General features: G+C 41.2%; 1 long non-coding RNA gene across 1 annotated transcript; it reads left to right on the forward strand.

Moving 5' to 3' along the window:
• Nucleotides 1–262: 262 nt before the first annotated feature.
• LOC145006237 (uncharacterized) lies at nt 263–813 on the forward strand. Its single transcript, XR_013662843.1, has 3 exons — nt 263–425; nt 506–579; nt 658–813. It is a non-coding gene; the product is annotated as an uncharacterized LOC145006237 (long non-coding RNA).
• The last annotated feature ends 19,444 nt before the right edge of the window (nt 814–20,257 follow it).

Consider the following 20,257-nt stretch of genomic DNA (forward strand, 5'->3'; position numbering starts at 1 on the left):
ACTTGCTGATACCGACGACGATCCGTTTTCTGCATTAGCCAGATTGAATGACTTCAAAGGAGGTTCGTATTTCTTTTGTATGTTTTTTTATCCCAATCAATGAATGGATTTTTTCCCCTGTATACGTTGGGCATCTTTCTTTTTTTTATCCCAATCAATGAATGGATTTTTTCCCCTGTATGTTGGTTTTACAACTGCAAGTATATTAATCTACTAATAATCCCAACTTGACATGAAGTTGATAAGTAACAAGTAAGAATAAATTGTGTTTCAGTGAGTTTGTGTTCGACCCAATTAAATGGCAGCGGAAGCAAATGAACGAGGACTTCCTTGACCTATCAAAGATGTTCAATGCAGTTAAATCGCTTGTTCGAGTGCCTTCTGTAGACCCCAAATATAAAATTGCTCTTCTTGCTTCTAAGCAGGTTCTTCTTCTTCTTTCTAGAAAAAATTGTTAGTGAAAACCAAAAATAGTATTACATTAGTAAGGAGGTTGCTGGTGCAGGACCATTGTCTTGTTGATCTACTGCATGCTTGGCAAAATGGAAAACTTCCGGTTCAGATAAGCTCTGTAATCAGGTAAAGCATGGAACTTTTTTTTTATTTGTTATCTTTGACCAGTAAATGATGTGTATAATATGTCTGTATTTTGAATAGCAATCATGATAGGGTGGGGAATACCCATGTGATGCGGTTCCTTGAAAGACATGAGATTCCATATCATTATCTGTCCAAGTCAAAGGAGAAGAATGTAGAAGATGAGATATTGGGGTTGGTTGAAGATACAGATTTCTTGGTCCTTGCTAGATACATGCAGGTAAATGTTTTTCTAGTAGTAGTATAGCAGCAGGATTGGGAAAAAGGTCTTATTTGTTTATTTACCCAGGACAGGTGTTGTCTGTAAACTTTTTGAAAAGATATGGGAAGGATGTGATCAACATACATCATGGCTTATTGCCATCATTCAAGGGAGGAAATCCATCTAGGCAGGCAGGTTCTGTGTTCCAATTTCCAAATTCTGTTTTAAGCTTTTTATGTTTTTATGTTTTTTACTGGAGAATGACAGGCTTTTGAAGTTGGGGTCAATTTGATTGGTGCCACAACCCATTTTGTCACGGAGGAGCTTGATGGGGGCCCAATCATTGAGCAGATGGTAATCAAAGAGTTTTAAGTTTCTCAGTATCAGTAGTATGCAGTATATATATGCTAAGGTGAAAAGTCAAATAGTTTCTGTTTGGGTTTGCAGGTTGAGAGAGTCTCACACAAGGATAATTTGCTGAGTTTTATTCAGAAATCTGAGAATCTTGAAAAAAAATACCTTATGAAGGCAATCAAGTCATATTGTGGGTTACGCGTTCTACCTTATCAACACAACAGGACTGTTGTATTTTGAGTAAGCTTAAAATGATGCTGATCAAAACTACAGAGTCCATTATATTCCTTGGGTTGCAAAGTTTTTGTATTTCATTTTAATTATTCATTCTAATTTAAGTTGTTCTTATTCCAATCCAAGATTTTTTGTTATTCCCTTCTTGGAATCGATAAAAAACCATCACTATCTCTAGTGGTGGCCATTACTCTGCTTCTGTGAAAACTGTAAAATGTGCAAAACCAAAAACATGAATTTTTGGAATTTATTTTTTTATCAGGTTGTGAGCTCTGTAAAATGCCTAGAGGATGAATTAGAACCTAACTCTTCTATATATGTCTAATGTCTTAACCTTTACCACATACAAATGAAGAAGATACCAAATACAATAAGATTAATGACGCTTTTCTTACAAGACCAAGTTGAAAAGCAAAGGAACTGTTCTTTTTACAGCAAAGCAAATAAATTTTGTAGTTTGATACTTTAAAAAAGTTGAAAGGTTACACGGTTAAGATGGAAACGAAACATAATTTTCACAACATATGGAAAATCAACACAGGTCAGCCTAATGAAAACTTAAGTAGTGGTTTGGTTTGGTATGAAAAAAATGGAATTGCTGATGGAAATCATTGTTAACCTCACTAATCAACAATTCAAAATCAATATTACTAAATACTAATCTAATGGTATATAAAATTTTCATGTTGCATAAGAATCATGATACACAATAAAAATCATAATACTTAAAACAAACTATTACATTTGAAAAGTCTTGCTGTTACTAGGAGGAGTCTTGAATTGGGGAAAATGGAAAGAAGGAAGGAAAGAAGGAGAGGTTACAGATAGACTTAAAGAAAGAAAGACTTAAAGATCAATAACACGAGAGAGATTCTGAATACGATTGAGCAAGAAATCCCCTTGCTTAATAGTCGCTTGATACAGAGCATTCTTTGCATCTGGGCGGTTGGAAGGGTAAAAAAACTGCCAACATTCTTGTAGTAATGGCATCTGCAGCTGCTGCACCAGGTGATGATAGGCGTGTCCATTTCTCTTTCTAATTATACCATCTGTTTTTTCTTGATAATCCGTACTCAGTTTGGTCCATAGTGATTTCTCTTTGATCAGCCCAAATATCCTTGATTGATAACTTTTTCATAAAATTTCTCAAACATGCACAGGATGATGATGATGATGACGTTTCTCACGAGAAGGATATTTATCTCCAATTTGGTGTAGTATTAAGTGATGTATCTGCTTTTTTTGTTGATGGTGACTATCATTGGAGTCAACGTTCGTTGACAGGAGGATTTGGCGGTTCTTCGCAGTCTAGTATCGTTAGTTTCTTGCCTATTATTGATAAGTGTGGTGTGACTTGTAAGCTTCAACAGGTATATTCATTTCAAGTTTGAAACATGATTATTATAATTATATGTTGTCAGTTGATAACACTTCATCTCTCCATCTAGATCCAATCAGAGAATCCATCTTTCCCCACAACAAGATTGGTCGTGCGGCTTCCTTTCCTTGGATTTCAGTTCCCCCCTGCGCGTTATCATTGACTGATGCAAGTTGCAAAGATCTTTCAGGGAGAGGATAATGATAACGAAGGTCTTGTCTGCCCTTGGGATCAAGCTGACTCTGAGGTTTGGTTAGATGTTCTTAATTGGAAGCTTGGTTTGATTCCTAGAACCACTCATGCTTTCATCCAATCCAATCAGCATTGTGATTTCTTAAACTTTTGGAATTTTTTGTTTATCGTTATTTTGGTGTAGGGTGTGGGAAATAGGGAAGCTATTTGGCAGAGGAGATATTTCTTAATCAGAAAGGGCCAACTTCAGGAAGATCACCTTATCAACCAAGTCTTTTCAAGATTTTGTGAAATTAGGCATAACCACAGACAAGATCAGAAACCTACTGATTTTGGTGAGTTTTTATTACAATTCAATTAATTTATTCACATAATTTTGATCATTTTTTTATTTTAATTTGTTATATCAGAGCTTGAAATGATGAAAGAAAGATTTTCAAATCTTTTTGTGGGGGAGGATATTTTCGATAGTAGGGACAAAATTTACTACATTTATATAAGAAGCTTATGGCTTGATCATATCAGAAAAAGAGGAAGCAGATGAAATTCAAGGTACTTTTCATCAATCATTTTAGTGTTTGACTAAGTTTTTTAACCTGAACTCTCATTGTTCATCATTTTAACTTATCTTTTATTTGATTTCATAATGCATCACTGTGTCTTTAATTCTTATCTGGTTGGCTTGGTGTATAGATGCTTCATGAAGGATTATGCATTTGTATGGATAGTATGATCTTTTCCTTCATGTATATATAGATTGTAGAATAACTTTTTTAATGTTTTGCAACCTGACATTGTTACCGGTGATATTAATTTGTAATTTTTTTAATTAAAATGAATTATTTGTATTTGACATATTAGTGAAATGAATTATCTTTGTTGTTTATGGTATTTTATTTGTATGACATTAAATTTTATGAAATGGATTATATTTTTTGTATATGATATTTTATTTTATATTGTGAGGCATTAAATGCAAATTTAATTTGAAAATTAGTAAATCTATAAAAAATAAATTTTTTTTAACATTTAAAATTATGATACGCAAACATGCGTGTCATCTTCATTTATGACATGGCCTTTCTTGACAGAGGCTTTCTTGATACGCATTGCGTGTCATTAACACGCGCGTCGTAAGGTTACGACACGCGAATGCGTATCGTCTTCCTTTATGACAGGGCCTTCCTTGATACGCATTGCGTGTCGTAACTGCGCGTCATAAATGCGCGTCGTAAATGCGCGTCGTCTATAGACGACGCGCAAAAGCGCCTCGTCTCTCTTTATGACAAGGCCTTCCTTGACACGCATTTGCGCGTCGTCTGAGCGTTTTACGATGCGCAATGAGCGTCGTAAAAGGCCTTTTTTCTAGTAGTGCCATAAACTGGACCCTTCAATCTCCCCCTTGGTTTGGGACTAGCTTGACTCAATCTTTATTGACAAGAAGAACATCTGATTTTCCCATTGCTCCGTTCCACATCCTTTTGTTGATGATATCAACAACCATAGAAGTATACTCTTTAGCATTTGGCTCAACAATATATTCTGTAACCTTGATCTAATGAAGGTTCAACTGATGAATATCCCATCTGCCAAATTGAAACATATCTCTTTTATCATACAATCGAATGCATCCATCTTGAAGTTTTATGAAAGCAGAAGCTGTAGTTTCATCAAAAATCCACTAGAGCATGGACTGCAATGATTCATCTGGATAGTTCTGAAGCACAGGAATATGTTTCAGTTGGCTGGTGGCAGGCCACATCACGATTTGAAAAGGAAGATTGGTTTTGGGATCAAGTACATTGGGGTATTTTTTGATGATTGACTCTAGAGTCTTCATTGCAGGAAAACCCTTCATCACTTGATCCTCTAAATAAATATTGAAATGTGTTGCCTTGGTATCATGTGAAGGATTTGAAAAAGGAGCATTCGATAATTCTGAAAGCTCAACCCTGGTCCAGAATTGGAAATCATGAAAAACTCTATATAAAACTTTGTGTTTCCACTCTTGCGTCTCACGAGCCACATATTTAGTGTATCATGAAATCCCCATGAGACAATTCCTGACCTATCACCATATACGTGTCTAAAACGTTACTCTTCAAGGTCTGTAACGGTGATTTTGGGCTGATCTCCAGGAGCGTTTTGATCTGAGCTCCTTTTAAACAAAAGTTGTTTTTTCTTAGCGGATTTGGCTAATTTGGCATGTTTCGGAGCAACAATATTTGGAGCTTGAGCTGGTTCCTTTTCAAATCGGTCCACAATTTGAGATGTTTGTGCAAGTGGTGGTACAACAAGGGGGATCTTGAGAAGGTAGATGCATTCTCGACTCATCAACAAATGATTTAAAGTTGTCTCCAAGTTCCTCTTCCAACTTCTTCTTCAGATCAAAGTAGTTGGCTGTGAGGAGACCAAAATGAGTCTGAAGATCAGTGATATGATTTGTCTTTAGAGTCTTGTCCTCTTCAAGATCAGCAACTTGAATTTTGAGCTTGGTATTTTCAGTCATAAGATCAGCTACCCGAATGTCAAGCTCAATATTTTTCTGATTAAGCACATTTATCTCCTTTTGAAGCCCAAGGATAGTGGGATTATCTTTTCCAGAGTGGCCTTCTCCAATAGAAATTCCTTTAGCTCAGGGGAAAGTCAATGAGCTTTGTTCTTTAGCCAAATGCATAGAAAGCCTCACAGAGGCAGCATCATGATCAGGCATAGGAGGAGAAAAATATGCAGGTGCTGAAGAACCACCAACATCAAAGGTGGTGCTTGGTCCTTCATGAGATGGTCCAGATGAGTCAGCAGTAAAAATAGGTGTTGGATGAATTGGAAGGCCTTGAGATAGTTCAAATATCAGCACACCAGGTCTTGGATCAAGCCTTCTTCTTTTAACAGGAGGCCAGGAGGTCAGAGTTGTTGTAGGATCACTCTCAGGTGGCTCTATGGTAGGAAAAACATTATCAGGTGGAGGAATCCATGAAACTGTCTCCTTAGGAATTGAATTGTCAGCCATCTGATTGGAGATAGGAGGCATAGTTTCAAGAGCATCTTTAGTCTCCCGTATCTCCGTTTCTGGACAAGCAACATCATGTATACTGTCAAAGAACAAATTGAGGTTTTCATTGGAAAAAAGATTTTCATTGCTTCCAAAATTCAAGGGAATGTCATCCTTGTCATAGCCAGTAAGATCGAGATCCTATAATGAATCATGAGCATCTTCAGTGTTTATAGATGAAGTTTCCTTAGTTCCCTAACTGTAGTCACTTTGAACAGGCACAAATGTCATATCATGTTCTTCTGCCACAAAGGCACCATGAATAGTAGCTTCATTTTCATGATCTGAAACAGTTATGACATCATCTTCTGAAGATACCTGCTCTGAAGATACATGCTCAGAAGATGTTTTTTCAGAAGACCCATGAGATTCAGATGCTTCATTCAGCTCAACAAACTTTCCAAATTTAACCAAGGGAAACTTTCCTTGAAAGATGACTTTTCCCTAGAGATTTTGTTTGATCATTCCAACAGTGTGTGGACCAAGAGACTTCATATCCAGGGTTTCTCCTTCTTTGACCATCTCTGGGAATTGCACATCATCTTGATACCAGGCGGTCACCAAGGAATTGACACCCTCCTGATGTAGATTCCCTGTCAAGCTCACAACCTCCATAATTACTGTCAGCAAATGCATATAAATCAAATTTAGAATTTTTCGGGTACCAAAGACCCAATTTTGGGCTGCCTTTGATATGACGAAAGATTCTTTTAACAAAATAAGATGTGAAAATTTAGGATTAGTCTGATAACCCGCGCATTGACAAACAGCAAACATGATGTCTGGGCAGCTTGCAGTTAGATACATCAACAATCCGACCATTGATCTGTAGTGTGTCTGATCTATGGATTCGCCATCAGTATCCGGATTTAGCAGGGGTCTTTCAGCCATCGGTGTCGATGTAGGTTTTGCGTCTTGAAACCCGAACTTCTCAAGTATATCCTCCACATACTTTGCTTGATGGAGCAAGATTCCAGTTGACTTCTGTTGGACCTAAAGCCCTAAAAACATGGTCATTTCACCTAAGAAACTCATCTCAAACCTCTTTTTCATCAGTCCTTCGAACTCTTTGCATAGCTGCGGACTAGTAGACCTAAAGATAATGTCGTCAAGATAGATCTGGACTAGAATCTGATCATTACCCACATGCTTGATGAATAAAGTTTGATCAATAGTGCCATGAGAGTATCCATGTTCAAGCAAGTTCTTTGTGAGAGTCGCATACCATGTTCGAGGAGCTTGATGTAATCCATACAACGCCTTGTCCAACTTGTAGACATGATTAGGAAACTTCGAGTTAACAAACCTAGGGGGTTCATAAACATATATTTCTTCCTTTACCTTGCCATACAAGAAGGCTGTCTTGACATCCATCTGATAAACTGTGAAGTTCATGTAAGAAGCATATGCAAGGAAGATACGGATAGCCTCCAAGTGAGCTACCGGAGCATAAACCTCAGTGTAGTTTAGACCCTTGATCTGTCTAAACCCGCAAACCACCAATCTCGCCTTATGGCGCACTATGACTCCAGAATCATCTTGCTTATTGCGGTATACCCAACGCGTGTCAAGAGACTTTTTGCCCTTAGGAAGTTCAACCAGCATCCAAACCCCGAGTTTTTCAAATTGATTTAACTCTTCGTGCATAGCATCTACCCAGCTAGGCTCATTCAAAGCCATTTCAACGTTCTTTGGCTCTATTTGAGAAATAAAGCAAGAATAGAGACATGTGTTTACATCTCCACTCTGACTTCTGGTTTTTACTCCATCGCCCAGCTGGCCAATAACATTCTCGATCGAATAATCGCGTTGAATGCGTGAAGGTATCTCCTGGATGATGTCATTGAGTGAGATGGGAAAATTGTGAATGTTGATAACTCCATCATTTGCTGAAGGTTCCACATCAGGTGAACCTATCTCATTAGAAGGATATGCCACAAACTCATTTGCGATCTACTCAGGAAAGAGTAGTTCCATGAAAGTTTGAGTAGAAGCAGAAGCATCTCTAGATATAAACTCTCTTTCAACAGGAGTAAGAGGTGTAGCATCAACATCTGGAGCATCATGTTGAGCTGGATATTCTGGACAAGCAAGTAGAATAGATGACTCCCCCGTAGGAATTGAAGAGGATACCGTTGGAGGTCTGTAAACAACTTATTCGTCTTCATCTTCAGGAACAATCTTCAAACCAGAGGAAGAACCAGACGAACTATATGAATACATATAGAAGTATTTGAACAAAGATGTGTAATCAAACAACCAATCAGGACCAACTCTAGCATCCGTATCATTCTCCTCCAAACAGTGCACGTCGAAGGATTCTACAATCTGCTTTGTCTTCTTATTGTAAACCATATACGCAGTGTGTGTAGCATACCCCACGAAGTAATAGTCATCGAATTTGGCATTGAACCTCGGGTTGGACTCCAGGTGAAGAAGGGTGCAAGGGCAGCCAAATACACATAACTGACTGACTGAAGGCTTATGACCATAAATAATTTCGTATGGAGTCTTCATCTAGGCTTTGTTGATCAAAACATGATTTTTCACGTTGCAAGCAGTGTTGATCGCCTTAGCCCAAAAGAAAACAGGTAACTTGGAGTCACAAAGCATCTTCCTTGCAACATCTTGCAGTGTACAATTTCTGTAACACCGTAAATTTCAAGACAAAATTTTCATTTAAAATAATCATTTTATTCTTAGAAACACTTGTTTAAAATCTCATTCATAGTCGATTTACAAAACATGATTCCATTTTCACTTGCATAGAAAACCAGGATCCTCCAAAATATGACTCTTTCTCTGGTGTGTACAATCAAGCCGGTGCCGTCCCGTGATACTGAAAGAGACCTGAAAAACATTACACAAAACACTGTAAGCACGAAGCTTAGTGAGTTCCCCAAAATACCACACATAACACATATTAGCCACTCGAGGCTATAACTCTATGGGTCCGTGCACCCAAACTCTGTGAACCCTCAGGTTCTAACTCTGGGAACCTTCCGGTTCCAACTCTATAAACATGCACAACATAAATCACATAAAAATAATGCAGTACAACACATCACATACAAATAGCATACAAATACTCTGATCACATAACTCTGGTTACCTACTCAAGGTAAAGTATAGTGAGAAGACTCACCTGGCAAGCAGAAAGCAGATATCCCCACACTTAAATCTCGAACTCGCCACCGCCTAACACGTAAGGCAAATACTCTCATGAATATAACTCTCGAGGCTAGAATAAATCCTCTCATAACACCCTCTTATGGGTGAAAGTCTATTTTATCTCTCTCTTGGCCCAAGGCCACATCGCTGTCCAAACCCTAAAAGTCAACGGCCAACCCTTGGTCGAAATCGAAGTCCTCAGTCTAGGTCAACCCCCGACTGACTCTACTCGTCGAGTCAACCCTGTGACTCGTCGAGTTCCCATAATCAGAACTTCCCCAATCCGCGACTCAACTCGCCGAGTCACCCCGAGACTCGCCGAGTCCCACTACTCTGAGTCCACTCACACCCAACTCACCGAGTCATCCCTTGACTCACCGATTCTCGACTCAACCAGGAAATATTTGGGACTCTTCGACAAGACTCGTCGAGTCCAAAAACAGACTCGCCGAGTCTACGGCTATCTTCAACTTACTCGCCGAGTTGTTCATACAACTCGCCGAGTTCCAGGCCATCTTCATCCAACTCGTCGAGTCCACCCATGTGACTCGTCGAGTACCACCGGTCTGAATACATTCTGAAGCATTCCAGGCCATGCAACTGCTCCAAGACATAGATCTAGCCTCCTACCACTCATCCATCACGTAAAGTGGCAAACTTTACGTGAATCCAAAGAGATCTAAGCCGTTTGCACATTGGGGCTAGGGTTTGGGACAAGATGGCTCCATCAACCACTCACAAACAGGGACTTTCATGCACTCTAGACCTTCTCCCTTCCAGATCTGAGGTAGCAACCTCAGATCTAGCCTCTAAACTCCAATACATCCAAAGATATGATCTCCAACACCCCCAAAATGATGCATCTAAGAAATAGCAACTAAAAAAACGAGATATTACCTCAAAGGAATGCCCCAACTGAAATGAGACTCGAATCCAAACAAAGCTCCTTGCTCCAAGCCTTCAATCTCCCAAAATTCCTTCAACCATTACTTCTCCAAGATCCAATCCACTCAACAATGGTGCTTCTCCGCGATTTAGGGTTTTCTGGGGCTCAAGAGGTGATAAAGAGGCTGGGAGGAAGACATAATGATCATTATATAAGGCTCAACCTCGGGAATTAGGGTTTTCTCCACTCAGCGCCTACTCGCCGAGTCCAATACACTGACTCGTCGAGTCGGCCACTTAACAGGCGACCAAGTCGCGACTCTACTCGCCGAGTCCACACATGGACTCGCCGAGTCGCTCTTTCCCACTTTACTCTTTTATCCCTTCAGCTCTACTCTTGATATTTCAGGATGTTACAATTCTCCCCCACTTAAATTAGGCTTCGCCCTCGAAGCCTACAACAACTCAACTCCAGAATTACTCCCACAACGTGCCACCTGGCCTTAATCGGACCAGATCTCACAAGGCATACCCATCGAAACTCGAATACACTTTCCCTTTCCTTACAGTGTCCTGACCATTGTCTCGAACCGGGCACCGGATGTACCCTCTGATGACCACACACAACGATCAGAGAATTACCCATGAAGTATCTCTGCCCCAAATCTCAACAATCACTCGACCCATAAGGGTTAGAAGCCATGAACCATCGGATCCCCGATCCGAATCACATTCTATCCAATCCGTGACGACGGAAAGACCCATTCTTAAATCCCAGAGAAACTCCCATGAGTCCTCTTCTTGCAATCACACACCCATGCCGCACCAACCTTCGCACTCTCGGGTTAGGAAAACCCGTCACACTGATGACGTCTCCAACATCCCCAAAAGAAACCACCACTACGCACACAGCCCTTGATCAGAATCAAGTTGGGAGTCCCAGACTCCATCCCTGCATCCATCCTGAGACTCTTGGCTCTACACCCGCGGAATCCTTCCTCGTCCTCAGCAGACATCCCATCATGAAGTCATTCCATACCACTGTCACAGACACAGTGTTCGACCACCATACTCCAAATCATCCATTCTCATTACAACTTTCACTTCCCCGAATCAACACTTTCCCCAGCAAATGAGGGTCCAACACTTCCTCCCATACAACAGCACAAAGGGTGGCATACCAATGCACTAATGATGGCTGTTGAATGGGATAACTCAACCAAGGATAAATACGTGCCGCAACACCCTCCGACATCTAATACATATGCCCGAAGCATGTCTTTGAGCGTCTGAATCGTTCACTCCCTATGAGGTGTCCTCAGACATCATCATGATAAGCTCTAGCTCATCTCATATCCCTCTTCGAGACTGGGCACTAGGTTAGCTTTTGACTCCACAGCTGAGCCTCCAAAGGTCACCCAAATCATGATCCAAACATCCCACTAACTCCCTCCCCGTGACCACTAACCCGGCCCCGTGACACGCAAGTCACGAAATTCTCTTTTCCTTATGCAAGAAAGTACAATCCAACCGAGGATCGTTTCCACTCTGATCTCTGGTTTCTGCTGCGCATATCCCTTGCACATCTCACCACATTCCCCGACAGAGACAGGGACCCCAGTCTCACCCGTCGTCCAACATCCAGGCTCCAAAGACTCAATACTAGGGCTACTCAAGCCCAAAATTCTTCCACATCATACACTGATCGGAGAACATTCCATCATCACACTCTCTTGCCATCTAGTGAGCACTACGGCTCCCCGCGGTATCACAACACCCTCTGACTAGTGAGTACTACGGCTCCCCGCAGTATCACAACACCCTCTGACTAGTGAGTACTACGGCTCCCCGCAGTATCACAACACCCTTTGACTACACTAGCTCGTGCTCTACAGAATATCATAGGCGGCTACCCATACTCGTCTTGAATATTCATCACAGACTCTGGAGGCAATCGCCATAACAGATGCCTACCCTTGCGAAGATCCACTCTCCCAAGTAATCTCCCTGGATGCCCATACTCGAAGGGCTCTCAATAGATCCATAGATACCTGATATACCACAAGTCGTCTCGCCTCAAGATTCACGAATAACTTGAAATAAAGATATCAATACCCGGATACCTCGGAACACCCCCACCGAACATCATAAGATCCTGCCACGACCACAGATTTCCTGCCCCAAGCACCATATAGATGCAATAATACATTCCCTCTGAACCCCATAACTAGATCTTCATTTTTCCAAAGTCGCAACTTCGGTGTATTCAATTTCTCAACTGCAATACGAAGAAACGCTAATGCTACGAAACACGCTGATAATTCTCCGAAACTCATTTTCCCACCGCTCAATATCCAAACAAGGATACGCATACCGACCCGGGAGTTGGTTGCCCAATCAATCTTTATCTACTTGCCCTAACACTGACCAATACCAGATTCCTGACTAATAAACACCTGTCGTGGAGACATTCATCCTTCTCAAACAAGTACTTTCCACATTAACTCACTCTGACCCCTTTCCTTGACCACCGACATCTCTGGTCTCATGATTTCTTACCGCATATCTCTATACTCCACTTATAACTGCTCCTGACAAATCTCTGCTTCCTTACATGCGGCACCCAGTTCTCCCCCACTTAGGGTTCGAACCGTCACCAAATAGCACACAACTATTCCATAACTATATTCTCCAGCAAAATCGCACTTGCCCCCGGAAAGTGCTACACAACGCCCGATAATCCCCCTTACGGAAATGAATTAACCTCATATACTCTGAACCTCTGATGAACTCCTCAAGAACTTCTCGTCACGTCTGCCTCTAGTCGTTCCAAATCTCGTACCAATCTAGTACCAACAACTCAACTGCTCAATAACATCCCTGGCTCATAGACTGAACCATAAAATCACCGTACCCCTCACCTCAACTCATCAACCAACGCTCCAACACCGGGATCACCCCAAGAACAAGGACCCACTCCCATATTCAACACCCCATGGATAGAAAACTCTCTGCACCGCTAAACTCGACTGAACTCCCCACTGATACCACTACCATACACCCGACTATACTCAATTAGGTGTAGCATGGCCCTCGACTATCTCAGTCCAAACTACCTATCTGCTCATGATAAATCACTGCCTCGCGGCACACATGTTACCTGATACTCTGGGGGAAATCATCATCAATGACGACCTGCAGGGTTTACCCCTAAACCCAAAACCAAAACATCATGCTTCTCATATTCTCACACTTACATAATCAGTACCTCCCCGATCATAGGAGGTGGCATCTCCTTTATCGACTGATCGCTCAACTCAGATCGAAATTCTCCCTTCCACAGACTCCTTACTAGAATACTCTGAGGGACTCTCGATCTTCATCTCAAGGGACGCCTCTTCGAACTTACTCGTGGCCGAATAACCAGAGAACCACAGACATCATTCACTACGAACCATGGTACTCCTTCCACGACATCTCTTCTCAATATGCCCTGGTGTATGGTACCCTAACCATGACATCACTCCCCAATCTGCCCTGCTGTATGGTACCCGAACCATAACATCACTCCTCGATCCACTCTGATGTATAGTACTCAAACCATAACATCGCTCCTCAATCTGCTCTGATGTATGGTACCCGAACCATAACATCACTCCTCAATCTGCTCTGATGTATGGTACCCGAACCATAACATCACTCCTCGATCCGCCCTGATGTATGGTACCCGAACCATAACATCACTCCTCGATCCGCTCTGATGTATGGTACTCAAACCATAACATCACTCCTCGATCCGCTCCAATGTATGGTACTCAAACCATGACATCACTCCTCAATCTGCTCTGATGTATGGTACCCGAACCATAACATCACTCCTCGATCCACTCCGATGTATGGTACTCAAACCATAACATCACTCCACAATCTGCTCCTTAGAACCTTCAGAATACTCCCTGTATCAAGTATGGGTCCTCTGCTTTCAGTAGTACGGGCCCATACTACCTGCCACATCTACCCATACTTTCCACACGGACCATCCCAGAGCTTCTAAATAGCTGCTCGACCTGCTCTTTCACCAATCCCATCGCGCGCTCGCTCCCCAGCGAAATTCTCTATTATACAAGCGCACTCATCTGGATAGGGTTATTCCCTAGGCTCTTCCGTTGTCCTCCCACTTCTTTGCTATCAGCTACTGAAGAGCTCCTAATGATGCCAGCCATCTACCTCCTGAATATTGTCATATTCACTTGGTAGCTGACTCCCATCATCGAGAGTTCCACAAAGCACAAAGCAAGCAACATTCGAGCATCGAAGAATACATAGGACTCCCTCTCTGTGATAACTCCACCTTCTCATCTCATCCTCGAAAGTACCACCAAACTCTGTAACTCTACCCCTCATGGGTTCTAACTGGATACTCTCACTCATCACATACTCAAAAGCATAACACATATAACAACGAGTCCTAGGCTAAGGCATCACAAATCAGGCCACTCTAGTCCTAACATATGAAATACCTACCCTGTCTCTAGCATGCAATAATATCTCATAAAGTGCACCATACATATCTCATAACACAAAAAAATAAGGGTATTTCGGGAAATCACCGTTCGGGCTCTGGCTGATTGTACACACTGCTCCTTCTTGCTTTCTCTTTGAACTCTTATTCACTTTTAGAAAATTATTTCTTTAGAAACTTTTCTTACTTCCTCAGTTTGAGTCCAGATTTACCCGAAGGCGCGTCCGAATCCCTCAAACCAAGGCTCTGATACCAACTTGTAACACCGTAAATTTCAAGACAAAATTTTCATTTAAAATAATCATTTTATTCTTAGAAACACTTGTTTAAAATCTCATTCATAGTCGATTTACAAAACATGATTCCATTTTCACTTGCATAGAAAACCAGGATCCTCCAAAATATGACTCTTTCTCTGGTGTGTACAATCAAGCCGGTGCCGTCCCGTGATACTGAAAGAGACCTGAAAAACATTACACAAAACACTGTAAGCACGAAGCTTAGTGAGTTCCCCAAAATACCACACATAACACATATTAGCCACTCGAGGCTATAACTCTATGGGTCCGTGCACCCAAACTCTGTGAACCCTCAGGTTCTAACTCTGGGAACCTTCCGGTTCCAACTCTATAAACATGCACAACATAAATCACATAAAAATAATGCAGTACAACACATCACATACAAATAGCATACAAATACTCTGATCACATAACTCTGGTTACCTACTCAAGGTAAAGTATAGTGAGAAGACTCACCTGGCAAGCAGAAAGCAGATATCCCCACACTTGAATCTCGAACTCGCCACCGCCTAACACGTAAGGCAAATACTCTCATGAATATAACTCTCGAGGCTAGAATAAATCCTCTCATAACACCCTCTTATGGGTGAAAGTCTATTTTATCTCTCTCTTGGCCCAAGGCCACATCGCTGTCAAAACCCTAAAAGTCAACGGCCAACCCTTGGTCGAAATCGAAGTCCTCAGTCTAGGTCAACCCCCGACTGACTCTACTCGTCGATTCAACCCTGTGACTCGTCGAGTTCCCATAATCAGAACTTCCCCAATCCGCGACTCAACTCGCCGAGTCACCCCGAGACTCGCCAAGTCCCACTACTCTGAGTCCACTCACACCCAACTCACCGAGTCATCCCTTGACTCACCGATTCTCGACTCAACCAGGAAATATTTGGGACTCTTCGACAAGACTCGTTGAGTCCAAAAACAGACTCGCCGAGTCTACAGCTATCTTCAACTTACTCGCCGAGTTGTTCATACAACTCGTCGAGTTCCAGGCCATCTTCATCCAACTCGTCGAGTCCACCCATGTGACTCGCCGAGTACCACCGGTCTGAATACATTCCGAAGCATTCCAGGCCATGCAACTGCTCCAAGACATAGATCTAGCCTCCTACCACTCATCCATCACGTAAAGTGGCAAACTTTACGTGAATCCAAAGAGATCTAAGCCGTTTGCACATTGGGGCTAGGGTTTGGGACAAGATGGCTCCATCAACCACTCACAAACAGGGACTTTCATGCACTCTAGACCTTCTCCCTTCCAGATCTGAGGTAGCAACCTCAGATCTAGCCTCTAAACTCCAATACATCCAAAGATATGATCTCCAACACCCCCAAAATGATGCATCTAAGAAATAGAAACTAAAAAAAAACGTGATATTACCTCAAAGGAATGCCCCAACTGAAATGAGACTCGAATCCAAACAAAGCTCCTTGCTCCAAGCCTTCAATCTCCCAAAATTCCTTCAACCATTACTTCTCCAAGATCCAATCCACTCAACAATGGTGCTTCTCCGCGATTTAGGGTTTTCTGGGGCTCAAGGGGTGATAAAGAGGCTGGGAGGAAGACATAATGATCATTATATAAGGCTCAACCCCGGGAATTAGGGTTTTCTCCACTCAGCGCCTACTCGCCGAGTCCAATACACTGACTCGCCGAGTCGGCCACTTAACACGCGACCAAGTCGCGACTCTACTCGCCGAGTCCACACATGGACTCGCCGAGTCGCTCTTTCCCAATTTACTCTTTTATCCCTTCAACTCTACTCTTGATATTTCGGGATGTTACAATTTCTCTGCTCAACAACACCATTTTGTTGAGGTGTGCAAACAGAGTTGTATTGTCGCACAATTCCCTTTTTTGCACAGAAGTGATCAAGAACCGCATTCTTGAATTTGGTTCCATTATCAATACGAAGCGTCGTCACCCGGTTATTGGTTTGGTTCTCTATCATTATGATGAATTTCTTGATCAGATCAGATACCCCAACTTTGTTGGATAAGAAGAAAACCCACATGAAATGCAAGAGTTCATTGATCACAACTAGACAGTATGAATTTATGTTGATGCTTAGGACATTGATTGGACCAAATAAATCCATATGCAACAATTGGAGCACCTGGCTGATTGAATTTATCTATTTTGGTATGTGTGGTTTCTTATGATGCTTTCCTTGGGCACATGACACACATTTTTCAAATGTTATAAAGTCTCTGACAAGCAGGCCACACATCATTTCATTTTTAGCAAGACGATTCAGATTTTTAGCGTTTTCATGACCGAGTCGTTGGTGTCACAACATTGCATTTTGTTCAGAGACCTTTGAAAAGAGGTAGATGACTTGTTTAGGAATGTTACTGTTCATGTTAATGATATAAGCATTTCCATCCCGCTTTGATTTGACAAGGATCCACTCTTCCGGGATGACAATGCCCGGCTTAAGGATCATGCACTCTTTATCAGTAAAATGGGTTGAATAACCTTTGTCGCAAATCTGAGAAACACTCAAAAAGTTATTCTTTAACTCGGGAGAAATGTTGACGTTCTCAAAACTCAGCACTCTGTTTGTCACAGTTCCTATCTGAGTGATTTTTCCACCTTCTCCGCCCGCAGATGAAACATATCCCCCATTAAAAGATTGAATGTTTCTCAATTGGGAGATGTCTCCAGTCAGATGCCGGGAGCAGCCGCTGTCAATATACCAAGGTCTGACGACATTCCTCAGCAACTGTCCCTGCAAAATGAGCGGGATCATTTAGATTTGGGAATCCAGGTCATCACTTTCCTGGTTGACCCTTTACTAACTCAGATTTGCCTTTTAAAACCTTTAATTTTGAATCGTTACTTAAGACACTTTCAGAGGGTAACGATGATTGGTTGGAAGTTAATTTGGGCATCCGCTGATATTTAGGTTTCTTAACAATCACAGGTGGTTTTGAAACATTTTTCTTTTTAGTTTGCATTGAGCATATGGATTTTCTACCAGAACTGGTTGAAGACCCAGATCCGCTCTTTGACGAAACCAAACTCGGCGGAGCCTTGTCTGATTTTGGCCAACTGTTTGTGACTTTGTTATTTAAAACTTGTTTGTTCTTTTGAAAAACTACCCTTTTCTTGTTTTGATCATCCTTCCAATCATCATCTCGAGAGCGAGTTCTTGAGGACTTTCTAGTTAAAGACCTTCCTCTAGAGTCGTTCTCTCCTCTTGGTGACAAAAAATGCACAAAAGCTCGATTGGGACAATTCCTAGCAATATGACCGCTAGTACCACAATCGAAAGAAATTTGTTTATTGTTATTGAAATTGGTACTGCCCTTTTCTGATTTATTTTCTTTAATGACACCTTTACTTTTCCCACAAGAACATGTGCAAGAAACATATTGTGTGATAAGTAAGAGCGCATTAGATTTTGTGACTTGTGGAGTGGGTGTGCTTGTAACAGAAACATCAGGAGCATCACGATTATCAAACAAGTTATCAAATATGTCAAAAAAATTCAAATCAACATGATCCAATGCAGAAGCATCACAAGATGTATCATCAATTTTAACATTAGAAACACTAAAGTTTTCATTCGGAACAAAAACAACAGGTTCAGATGCAGTTTTATTATCAAGTCCAGACATAGTTTTATTATCAGAAACATATCCTTCAGCTTCTTGCTTTGACTGAGTAAAGGATTGATCTGCAGGGGAAGTAGAAACATTAGTACTTTCAATATTAATAATTCATCCTGAAACAAAACCAGTTGGTTTTCCATAAACCATGACTGGTTCGTTGGCAATCTCCTCTTCAGTCACATGGTGATACACTTTATCGTATCCTAAACCCTTTTGCTGGTTATGTTTAAACTGCAAGCAATGGTCTTTCATGTTGGCAACTACTTCGCTTGACACATCACATTTTCTAAAATCAAAATTTGCAGTTTCAAATTTGCCTTTTAATGTGTCAAGCTCAGTAGTCAATTCAGCAAGTTGTTTCTTAACATAGTATAATTTTCACATTGTTGCTATAGTCTTTCTGAAGGCTCCTAAAATCTTTTATTTTTACTTCTAATTGAGCCTTTAGGGGTTTTCTATCCTTTCCTGAGTTGATAACCTTCGTATTTTAGGTACTCGACTTCCCTACATAACGATTTTATTTCCTCACGAAGAATTTTAACATAATCAATGCATGCTGGAGAACAAGAAGATAAACTTACCTCATTCTCCTTGGATTCTGAGGTAGAAGATACCATTAGTGCAAACTGTAATTCCATCATCCTTTCTTCTGGATCAGCCTCAACTCTTCATAGGAACATCATCATTGATTTGGGCCAAGTGAGCATTTTGAGGTCCTGAAATATTCAGGGCCTGAATCTGGTCCTCCGATTCAAAACACTAGCAACCATTGCAGTCTTACTGTTGACAGCAACACCTCTATGATTATTTCCCACAGTAACCATCGTTTTATCATTGTTCATCCTTCTATCTGGTTTCGAGCACTCATGAGCAAAATGACTTGGATTGTGACAATTGAAGCAGCGCAACTTTCCTTTGTTAAAACCTACCTTCTTGTTGGCATTCATTCCCCAGTTGTTCTTTCCCGTCTTCTTTGCAAATTGCTTCGCCCTGAACACTATCATAGCGATCTGGCACGTAATATCCATCTCTTCCACATCTTCTAGATGAATTTGATCCAGGTCAGCAAATGAGAGTTGAGGTGGGAGTTCTCCAACTACAAAAGCATTATAACACTTGACAAGTCCAGTGGCAAGAGCAAGATTTTCATCACTTTCCTTGGAGTTTGAAGAAGAAGCCATATATGGTACATTGAGGGAGGAAACAGCTTATGGAGTAATAGATGAATGACTTTGTGGGTGAGGCATGAATGATGCAACAATAAAAGATGTTGCTGATGGAGTAACAAAAGTTTGATTATGAGGTTGTTGAGAAGCAAATGCTTGACCTGGAGAGGAGATGAGTGATGAAAGAGCATTGTTTAAAGAAATCCCAAGATTTGCAGTCGAGTAGGAATTCACATGGTTAATCTCTCGTTGCTTATCATCAAGATCACAGGCTTTGATAATCGCCATTATTTTAGCTAGACTGAGACGATTTAGATCTTTTTTCTTCTTGATGACAACCACGTTCATATCCCACGACTTTGGAAGTGCATTCAGTAGCTTTTTGTTTATCTCGGACTTAGTCAAGAAGATCCCAACTATATTCATCTCAGTAGTGAGTGTGGTAAATCCTTGCATTTGAGCTTCTAGGGTTTCTCCAGGGATATAGTTGAACATGTTGAATTTTTGTCTTAGCATATCCTGACGGCTTTCCTTCATGTCTTCATTTCCCTCGTAGACATCGATTAAGGCTTCCCACAATGCTT

This window comes from Lactuca saligna, chromosome 7 (genome assembly GCF_052625555.1).
Source record: "Lactuca saligna cultivar CGN05327 chromosome 7, ASM5262555v1, whole genome shotgun sequence".
NCBI classification, from domain to species: domain Eukaryota; kingdom Viridiplantae; phylum Streptophyta; class Magnoliopsida; order Asterales; family Asteraceae; genus Lactuca; species Lactuca saligna.